This window comes from Sarcophilus harrisii, chromosome 2, assembly GCF_902635505.1.
Source record: "Sarcophilus harrisii chromosome 2, mSarHar1.11, whole genome shotgun sequence".
NCBI lineage: Eukaryota > Metazoa > Chordata > Mammalia > Dasyuromorphia > Dasyuridae > Sarcophilus > Sarcophilus harrisii.
The window spans coordinates 88,269,505-88,278,667 of NC_045427.1; the positions used below are offsets into that span (position 1 = coordinate 88,269,505).

Genomic DNA, 9,163 nt, shown 5'->3' on the forward strand with positions numbered 1-9,163 from the left:
AGCCTGGACATAAAGATATGAAATGCTTGGAAAGTTAGTTTGAACCTTGAATGTGACGGGTGTTAAACACTGAGCTGAATGTGTAATTTGTATTTTATCCCAAAAGCAACAGGGAGCCATTGAAGATTGTTGAGGGTAGAGGAGTGGGAGGGAATTATACAATAAAACTTTGTTTAGGAGATTAGTTTGGTAGCTGCAGGGAAAATAATTAGGAAAGAGGTTATTGTCAGAAGATGAAAACCAGAGCGGGGAGAGGGGGAGAAGAATTTGGTTCAGAAAAAGCAACATGGCTAATGGAGGCCTGAGTGTTACTAGGCAGAAAAGACCTGAAGGTTCAGGGTGAGCAGAAAAAAAATCTCTTGGCTGGAACTGGCTATTACCATTTAGACAGCATTGTGTCCCTAATGGAAACCTAGACTCAGATCTCAGGATGTATCCAATCTTTTTTCAGAGTGATGTGAATCCTAAACTAAATTATTCTCAGGAAGAAACTTGTCCTGCTCCTTTGTCAATTCTGATCAGTTCAATTTCTCATACTGTCCTGCTTGTATAGAATGATGAGAAGTCGGGAGCTCATCCAGCTTTTTAATTGTTAGTATTTCAACCTTGTTGGGAACCCAGGCTTTCCCAGACTATCTTGTTAGCATCTTTAAGATAGTCTTGCTTTCTGCTTTCACCCTCCTCTCCTGAGCAGTTGGCAGTCTGTGGCTTAGTTGGTCCATCGCCTTTGTTGGCTGTCACCATGCTGGCTACAGCTCTCCCCAGCTGTTCTGCCTTGGTATGGGTCCTGCTGCCGAAGCCAGGAGCTTGCAGTCCCCTTTTCCCTGTCCTCCTCCTCTCCCACCGCTGCTTCTGCTGTTCCCATGGGGCCTATGAGATAGATGAGGCATTTGATGCTCACTGGGTGACATACTTCAGCAAACCGGATCTTAATGTCTGTCCATTATGAAAAGGAATGGGTCCATTGGTTGGCTAGAACCTGGTTCAGGAACTCAAAATCATTGATGCTGTTTTGAGGGCGTGCAGATGGTTAGATGATTTTGCTACTTGCAGTTCACATTCTAGAGGCTGTAAAGGACAAAGTAGGACCAAATAAAGAAATCTGTCCATATATTATCCAGTTACTTAGACCAACTTTAGATGAATTGGGAATCTCTACTTCAGAGGAACTGGGCCTCAACCAAGCATGAATGCTTGTGGATGAGCTTCCTACAGATGGATCAGTAATGCAACTTGATTATACACATATACTTGAAGATGCTGATGATAAAATATCATATGAACATGTTTTTCGTTATTGAATCCCAGTCTGTATATATTTACTTGTACCTTAATAAAAGGGAAACAGTTTAAACTTAATTAAAATAAAAAAGACAATCTCAACATTTCAGTACACATCCTTGTCATTCCTAATATTATACTTCTATCTTCCCCTCCTACCTCTAAGCTATAAAAGCCAGCCCCTTTCACAGCATATAGCAAAATCATCTTTGAATTTTGTCTATGACATTTTCTCATGAATAAAGATATCTATTGGCAAGGAGAATGCCATTATGATTTCCTCAACTGCACTTGTGCCTTGTGTTCTTTTTCAGCAAGGAGTTGCTCTCCTGACCCTCGTCATAGGCATAGAATTTTAGCATTAGAAAGCATCATTAGGGGTTATTATCTCATTTGATATATTAATGATATGTTATTTGTAATTATAAAATTATAATACTACATCCATTGATCTCATGTATGCAAAATGTTTTATAAAAATTCAAGTGCTATGTAAATGTCAGCTATGTTCTATTCTAGACACCATCATTTAACAGATAAGGAAATGGAGATCAGAGAAATTAAGTGATTTGCCTCAGGTTACAAAATGAAATAATGGTAAAGCCAATGGAATACTCCGGCCTCCTGGCTCCCAAGTCAGGGTCTGTTCTTCTGCATCTTAACTGCATACCTCCCAACCTAACCAGATAGATACAAGATTAGTCTTACAGGTAAGCAGAACAGATAGTAATAGCCTATGTGGAATGACTTAAGGAGCACCTGGAGCTGCCACTCTTTCTCTACTTTAATCCCAAATGTCTTTCTTTCTCTGGCTTTGCTTACATTATCAAACAAACTGTAACTCCACGAATCAGAGAGTAACTTGGGTTAACAAATCTTTTTATTATAATAAAAAGTAGGGGTGGAAGACTATCAGCCAGTTACATCTTAGTATGAATTTTTATGATTAGATTATTTCTTGGTAAATTGATCTTTACCCAGTGGCAATGGGAATTTTGATGAAGAACTGAAGGGCGATTTGGGATTCTGAAATATTGAATGTATGGGTGTACTTGAGTGGGACACTCCAGTGGGGAGTTCTGAACACCTAGAAAATACCGTAATACTAGATCCCTAACAGGCAAAGGTAAGGGGCCCAGAAAGTAATGTGGATAGATAGACCTTAAACAAAAACTTCCTAGCTTTCAAAATTTTACCTAGAGCTTGTCCTGTCTATTTGTTTCCATCGGAACCACTAAGGTAAGACAGTAACTTCCAATTTTTCTGGAGCTCTCCATTCTAGTCTACAAGAGAAACAAACCAGTAGATTCTGTGTTGGGAAATTCCCTTTTATTCTCCAGTATTTGTAAGTGAACTGAACTATACCTTCTCCTGAGGGTGAATCTCCCAGTCTCCTTTTTATCAGAGAAACCTTTTGTTTTACCTTCCATCCATCCCCCTAATTTATATACCAAATTTCTGAGAGGAGGGAGAGAACAAATATTTATTAAGCACCACTGTGCTAAATGCTTGATAAATATTATCCCATTTGATCTTCACCACAATTCTGGAATGTAGGCACTATTATAATTCCCATTTTGCAGTTGAAGAAAAGCAGAGGTGAGGTGGATTGCCTGGAGTCACACAGGAAGTGTTTGAGGTTGAATTTGAATTCATTAGTTTTCCTGATTCCAGACCTGCTACTCTATCCACTGTACCATCTAACTGCCTCTCTATATCAAAAACAAATTTCCAGATAGTTTGAAATATATCAGAATTCAGCTATCTGATCCTTCTTGGACTATAGACAGAGAAGACCTGGGTCTTTGACAGAAGAAGAATGGGCTGAGAGCTAGCAATTTCCTCATATGTGAAATGGGGATAATAATTCCTCCTAGCTCACTGAGTAGGGCAACTAAATGACCCAGTGTATAGAGTACTGGACCTCAAGTCAGGAAGCCTCATCTTCTTGAATTCAAATCCAGGTTCAGACACTTACTAGCTGTATGACCTTGGACAGGCCTGTTTGGCCCAGTTCCTCATCTGTAAAATAAGCTGGAGAAGGAAATGGCAAATCACTCCAGTATCTCTGCCATGAAAATTCTAAATGGGGTCATGAAGAATCAGGACTGAAAAAAATGACTGAAAACAATAAGCACTTACTAAGTATTAGCTATTATTATTTATCATCAGAGCAACTGAGGCAATACAAAAGTCCCATAATATGGACTTTGTGGCCTAGCAAGGTTATGAGACTCTTGTCTACTTCTTACCACAAGGAATAGGTTGACTAGTTCCAATGCCTATTTTCTATTCTTTCTCTGAATAGTTCCATTTCCCCTCAAACAATTTACTTGGTCTGTTGGTAGTATTCATAAGTGTTGAGGAGTAAGGGAATCATTTTTCTCTAACTTTTTAATTAGATTTTTGAGATTAGCATATTCCTATAGAAAGCAAAGTAACCCATGAACATAAATGGTAAAGATAGAAAATTCAAGGGTAGCACAGGGCTGAATCATTTCAGAGTTTGTTCATTTATCTAGGTTTCAGTTTCTTGCAATATAAAATCTGTAAGATGAACACAATAAAGATGAAGAGCTTTTCTGATTTTGTGTTTATAGGTTTTGTGTGAAAAAGTCAATAAATTTTGTCTTTCCCTCCCCCAACCCATAAAGTAAGTAAACAGCTAACTGACACTTTTCTTTCATCTTCCTAAAAAATGGAGAAGGGGGGGGGGCGGAAATCTAGTTATTTACTGAAGACACTCTCAGATAGTAATAAAGTGTCTGAACTATTAGATTGTTTATGAAGCCTTCCCTGAAATCTTCAACTCCTACCTGATAGCTCAAAGAATATTTGAAAATCTTTTCAGGGATAATTTGAAGCTCTTCTATCTTCAAGTATTGTTGATATATCAGGTTGATACAGGTTTTGAATTTAATTATATCACTATATGCAGCATCCTGGGCTAGGTAGTATGGGAAGAGGTAGAAGTAGAAACCACTGTTCCTAGGACACTTATAGTATTAGTTATCTTGGGGCAACCTTCTTGAAATTGGAAATTAAGGCTGCCAAGAAATATTTTGTTTGGAAAAAAGTGTTTCAGAGGTCACTCTGATGAATACTTGCATTGATAGTACTGAGTTCCATTCATATAGCAGATATTTATTTAACACAATTTATATCATTCAAAATGTGTCCAGTGAAAAGATAACCACATTTCCCATGAAATCCTGGATCCCAAGGAATGGAAATGATTGGGCAAAGACGATACTGTTTGTCCCATAGTGTTGTGTGACTCAGCAGAAAAGAGAAATTTCAGGGATAAAGATGGAGTGATGGTGGCTCTATGTGTGGAGCGGGGACAGTGGCAACATAATGTTGTTGCCATTTATAGAATACATATTGAGAAGATGGAGGAGACCTTCTGTCATGAATGAAACTATGGAGGCTGGTAGACATGACAAGTGGCGCTTCAGTTACTGTTTGGATAAAGTTTTCCTAATTTTCAGCCCTGCCATCCCAAGGACTTTATTGTATTATTCCCATTTCAGAGCCATGAGTTTCGGACGTTATGTTCCCAGAGTACTCAGAAAAGTTGGGATATTAGAAAAAATGGGAATAATAGTATGCTCATTTAAGAATGGGTACTAAGAATGATTTTTTATTGTTTTTCTTTGAAAAAAATGAAAAAAGAAAAATTTATCAGATAAGGCAAATTATCATTGAAAGGAAGGCCCACAATCTTGTTTGGGGCAATCTTCCTGAAATTGAGAATTAAATCTCCAAAAAATATTTGTTTTGAAAAAATGGTTTAGTGGTCACCTTGATGGGAATTTGAATGGATTTTAGTGAGTTCCATTCATAAAATCAATATTTATTCAACACATTCTATATTGTTCAAGGTATAATAAATGTGTATCTAATTGAAAAATGACTGGGAATAGCATGGGAGTGATTGGACAAAGACAATACTGTGTGTTTCCGTGGTTTCATGAGACTTAGCAAAATTCATGGGAATTAAAAGATATATAAATTAGAAAGGCAATGTCCTAGGTTTTAAAAAAACATCTTTTAAAATATTTTGGCAGTGATTTGTCCAGAGTTGGACAAATGCTTAATGAACGCTTAATGAATATACTTGCCGATTGCTCTTTAAAGGAGTTTTAAAATGATCTGTGTCCTTCAAGGTTCGACTCAGATTTCAACTAGAGAAGGGCAGAAAGGCAGCATTCATAGAATAAATGCATCTGGCAATGGCTATGCAGTCAAAAGACCAGAATTCATACTTCACCTCTGCTTCTTCTTACTTGTATAATCTTGAAGTCACTTAATGTTTGGGCCTTAGTTTTTTAATCTAAAAAATGAGAATTTTGGATTAGATTATCTCAAAAGTCTCTGTCAACTCTAAATTTATGATTCAGTGAAGCCTTCCTAGACTATTATAGCTAACTAGAGGAGTTTAATGATTAAAGCATTAGATTTAAAATTCATTAGACAATTATGTGAACTTATACCCCTTCTTTGATACTGATGGTTTTCTTCTAAAATCAACATTTTAGAGAGAGATAGAAAGACAAGCTGGAGTATCATCAAAAAAGGACAATCTTGATGGTGAGGGAACTAGATATCACACAACATGAGTATCTTTGATAGAATTAGATATACTTACTCATGAGAAGAAAAGACAATATAAGCTCAATCATCTTTTTAAAAAAAGGGTTAGATTGGTTCTGCCTGAATCCAGAAAGCAAAACCAGAAGCACTGAGTGAAAGATACAAAGAGGTAGATTTTGGCTTGATGGGGGGAAAAAACAAAACAGAATCAAAAAACTTCCTGAGAATCAGAACTATCCTAAAGTGGAATTGGACTTCTCACTGATTGGAAACTTTCAAGGAAAGCATGGATGAGCATTTGTCAGTGATGCTGTTAGAGGATGTTTTTGGTAAGATATGGTTTGAACTAATAGCGATGGATATAATTTGTTAATTCTCAATCCTGTGTTTTAGCTGTTACCACAATCTATTACCTGCCTTAGGGGATTAGGATCTCAAAGTAACATAGAGACTGAGGCCTTTAATTGTGCATTTCAAAAATTTCTTGTCCACATCATGTCAGAAAGGCTGAGGAAGGATGCATAGAAAAACTGCAGTCTACTTCCCTGAACAGGAATATGGCAAATTTTAGAAAATTCCTCCTACAATATCTTAGTTATTCCAAATTTAACCTTTATGTTCCTCCTCTCATTCCCCTTACACTTACCAGACCAAAATAAGTACTTTTAATTTTGTCCCTTTGGAAATTAGAAGACAATCCCAAATTTCATTAGGCTAAGTTTGTTTAGGAGATTACTGAAGTGATTCTGTTCTGCATGTTGGGCACCAAAACTTTGTCTAGTATTTCACAGTTTTATTGATTTAGTTTATCTTTTCCACATTCATAGGCATATTCTAGTCACCTAAAGTTTTCCATGATTCCTTCCCTTTAAGTACATCCAATACTTTAACATTTGATATAATGTAAACTCTTTGAAAGTAGGGAATATTTCATTTTTATCCTTTATTCCCAACACCTAGCATAATATCTAAGCATATAGCAGACACTAAATATATGCCTATTAAGTAACAGTATACAACATAAACATTAGTTTAATGTAATGAAATATAAATATCACTTCAAATTGCAACATAGCAAATATTAGCTTAATGCACAGTACAACTTAATTTTTAGCTTAAAATATAATCAGAGTAAACATTAGTTTGGCATATAATGAAGTATTCTTAAGCAAGTCCCCCCAAGCCATTTGTTAATAATACACAGAAAAAGATTCGTTCCACAGGCTTATGCTTCCCTATAAACCTTCTCAGAGAGCAAAAAACATTAGTCTACAAGTGTCTAGGTTGAAGCTACAAGTGTCACAGTGAGAACTGCCAGAAATTAGACTTAATTAGAAATAAAATGAGCCTGGAGCCTGGAGTTAGGAAAACTTGAATTCAGATCTAGCCTCATTACTTGTGTTATTCTGGACAGGTCAATTAACCTCTGTTTTCTGTTTCATCAATAATAAAATGGAGATATAATAGCAGCTTCCTCACATGGTCGTTGTGACGATCAAAAGAGAATATACTTGTAGTGTTTAGCACAGTGTCTGGCATGTAGTGGCTGCTTATTAAATGCTTGCTCTCTAAATGGCTTCCCATAGGGAAGGGCTACCTTTGCCAATCCTGTTCTTTACTTCACCTCAAGATTTGCCCTCAGGTCTTTTCTTGGAGGTTACCTCTTTGCCAAAGGTCCAGACCTTCAATCCCACTCTAATCTTAGATTTCTGAGGACCAGTTCTATTTTGGATCCTGGTTTAAGGAGCACTCCCCAGGATGGCAAGTGAGAGGTGGGATGAACAATAAAAAATAACCTAGAATACTAATATGAATCAAGTATAGATTTATTTTTATCCCCACAAAGAGGAATACTATGCAATAAAGAATCATAGAATGATAGTAGATAGGCTAACATTCAAGGCTCCTTGAATTATTTGTAAAGTTTCTTTGTGAGAATTGCTAATTTCCCAATTTATGTTTCACCTCCACTTACTATGGTCCATTAAGCACCAAATGGGCTCTTTCTTTCTAATATTCTCTCTTCGTTTGTATATCTTTTTCCCTTTTGATGCTTCTGCCTCTGCTTTTATTTCCATCATAAGTACTTAGATAAGCAATACCCTGATGCTCAGATGTCCAAGAAGGAAATGAACACAGTTGCCTTTTGAAATCTCACAAGGCCCTGTACCAATGGAAAGAAGCAACAAACAGTTAGGTGATACAAGCAGTAGAGTGTTGGACCTGGAGTTATGAAGACCTGAGTTCAAATCTAGCCTTAGACATTTACTAGATGTAACACTGGACAATTCAGTTTCCACAACTTTAAAATGGAGATGATAATAATACCCTCCTCCCAGAGTTGTTGTGAGAATCAAATGAGATAATATTTGTAAAACACTTTGAAAATCTTAAAGCACTAATTATTGTTATTGTTATTACTGATGGGACAAAGGGACTCCAGCAAAATACTATGTCTTTAGTAGGAACCCAGTATCTTAATGGATCCCACTGAGAAACAAGCTAACCCTGTAGAATTATCTTGTACTGACAGAATTATTTGGTATAGATGAAATTATCCTGTACTGACACTCACAGTTACTTTACACAATCTGGAGGTTAAGCTATAGATGTCAGTTCCTGAGGCTATCTTATATAAACAGCACAGCCATGACCACTGGTTCATTTATTGACAACATAATTAACATAGTTAGCACACTGGGTCTTTTCCCATAAAAGGTCCCACCTCACTCCTTATCAATTGGGAATTCAATAGGAACTTTGCCCATTTACTAAACATCACAATGAAGCTTTGCCCCTTGACCTGGAGATGGCTGAGCCTATGAATTAATTCCAGATGACTCCCTACCTTTGTGACTTGTTGGACCTCATCATTATTATTAGTCATAGTAGTAATATGCCATTTCCTAGATACAGGCTTGTCCAGGAGTCCCTGAACATGTGATCTGCAGCCAACTAGAAGGAAGTGAATCATCCCTGAACCTCCGGGGCTCAAAGAGTCATTCTTGCTTTAAGGCTCTCAAGAAGGGGCTAGAAGGTCAGGCATTGACTGATTAACATATTCATGGACTTGTGACTCAGCAGCTAATTAGCAGATTTTTTTTTTTTCTTAGCTCATACTTATGACCAAGAAGAATAAGTCAGAGGATATCTGTGCAGGCTCTGAAATGGGATGAGCAAGAGCCCCTCCATCACATATATTTGGAAATAATATGCTTGGTTGAAATGTTGAAAAAGCAAGCTTCAAGGGATAGAAGAAGGTAGAGAGGGATGACAAGGAATGATA

At 36.9% G+C, this 9,163-nt stretch overlaps 1 long non-coding RNA gene across 2 annotated transcripts; it reads right to left on the reverse strand.

Annotated features, from left to right (window-relative positions):
* Nucleotides 1-571: 571 nt before the first annotated feature.
* On the reverse strand, nt 572-8,685 carry LOC116421359. 2 transcript variants are annotated; one of them, XR_004231693.1, is made up of 3 exons: nt 8,453-8,685; nt 7,853-8,041; nt 5,406-5,617 (listed from the first exon to the last, which is right to left on the reverse strand). It is a non-coding gene; the product is annotated as an uncharacterized LOC116421359 (long non-coding RNA). The 2 variants fall into 2 exon arrangements; XR_004231692.1 differs by lacking the exons at nt 5,406-5,617; nt 7,853-8,041 and adding an exon at nt 572-1,329.
* Nucleotides 8,686-9,163: the final 478 nt, after the last annotated feature.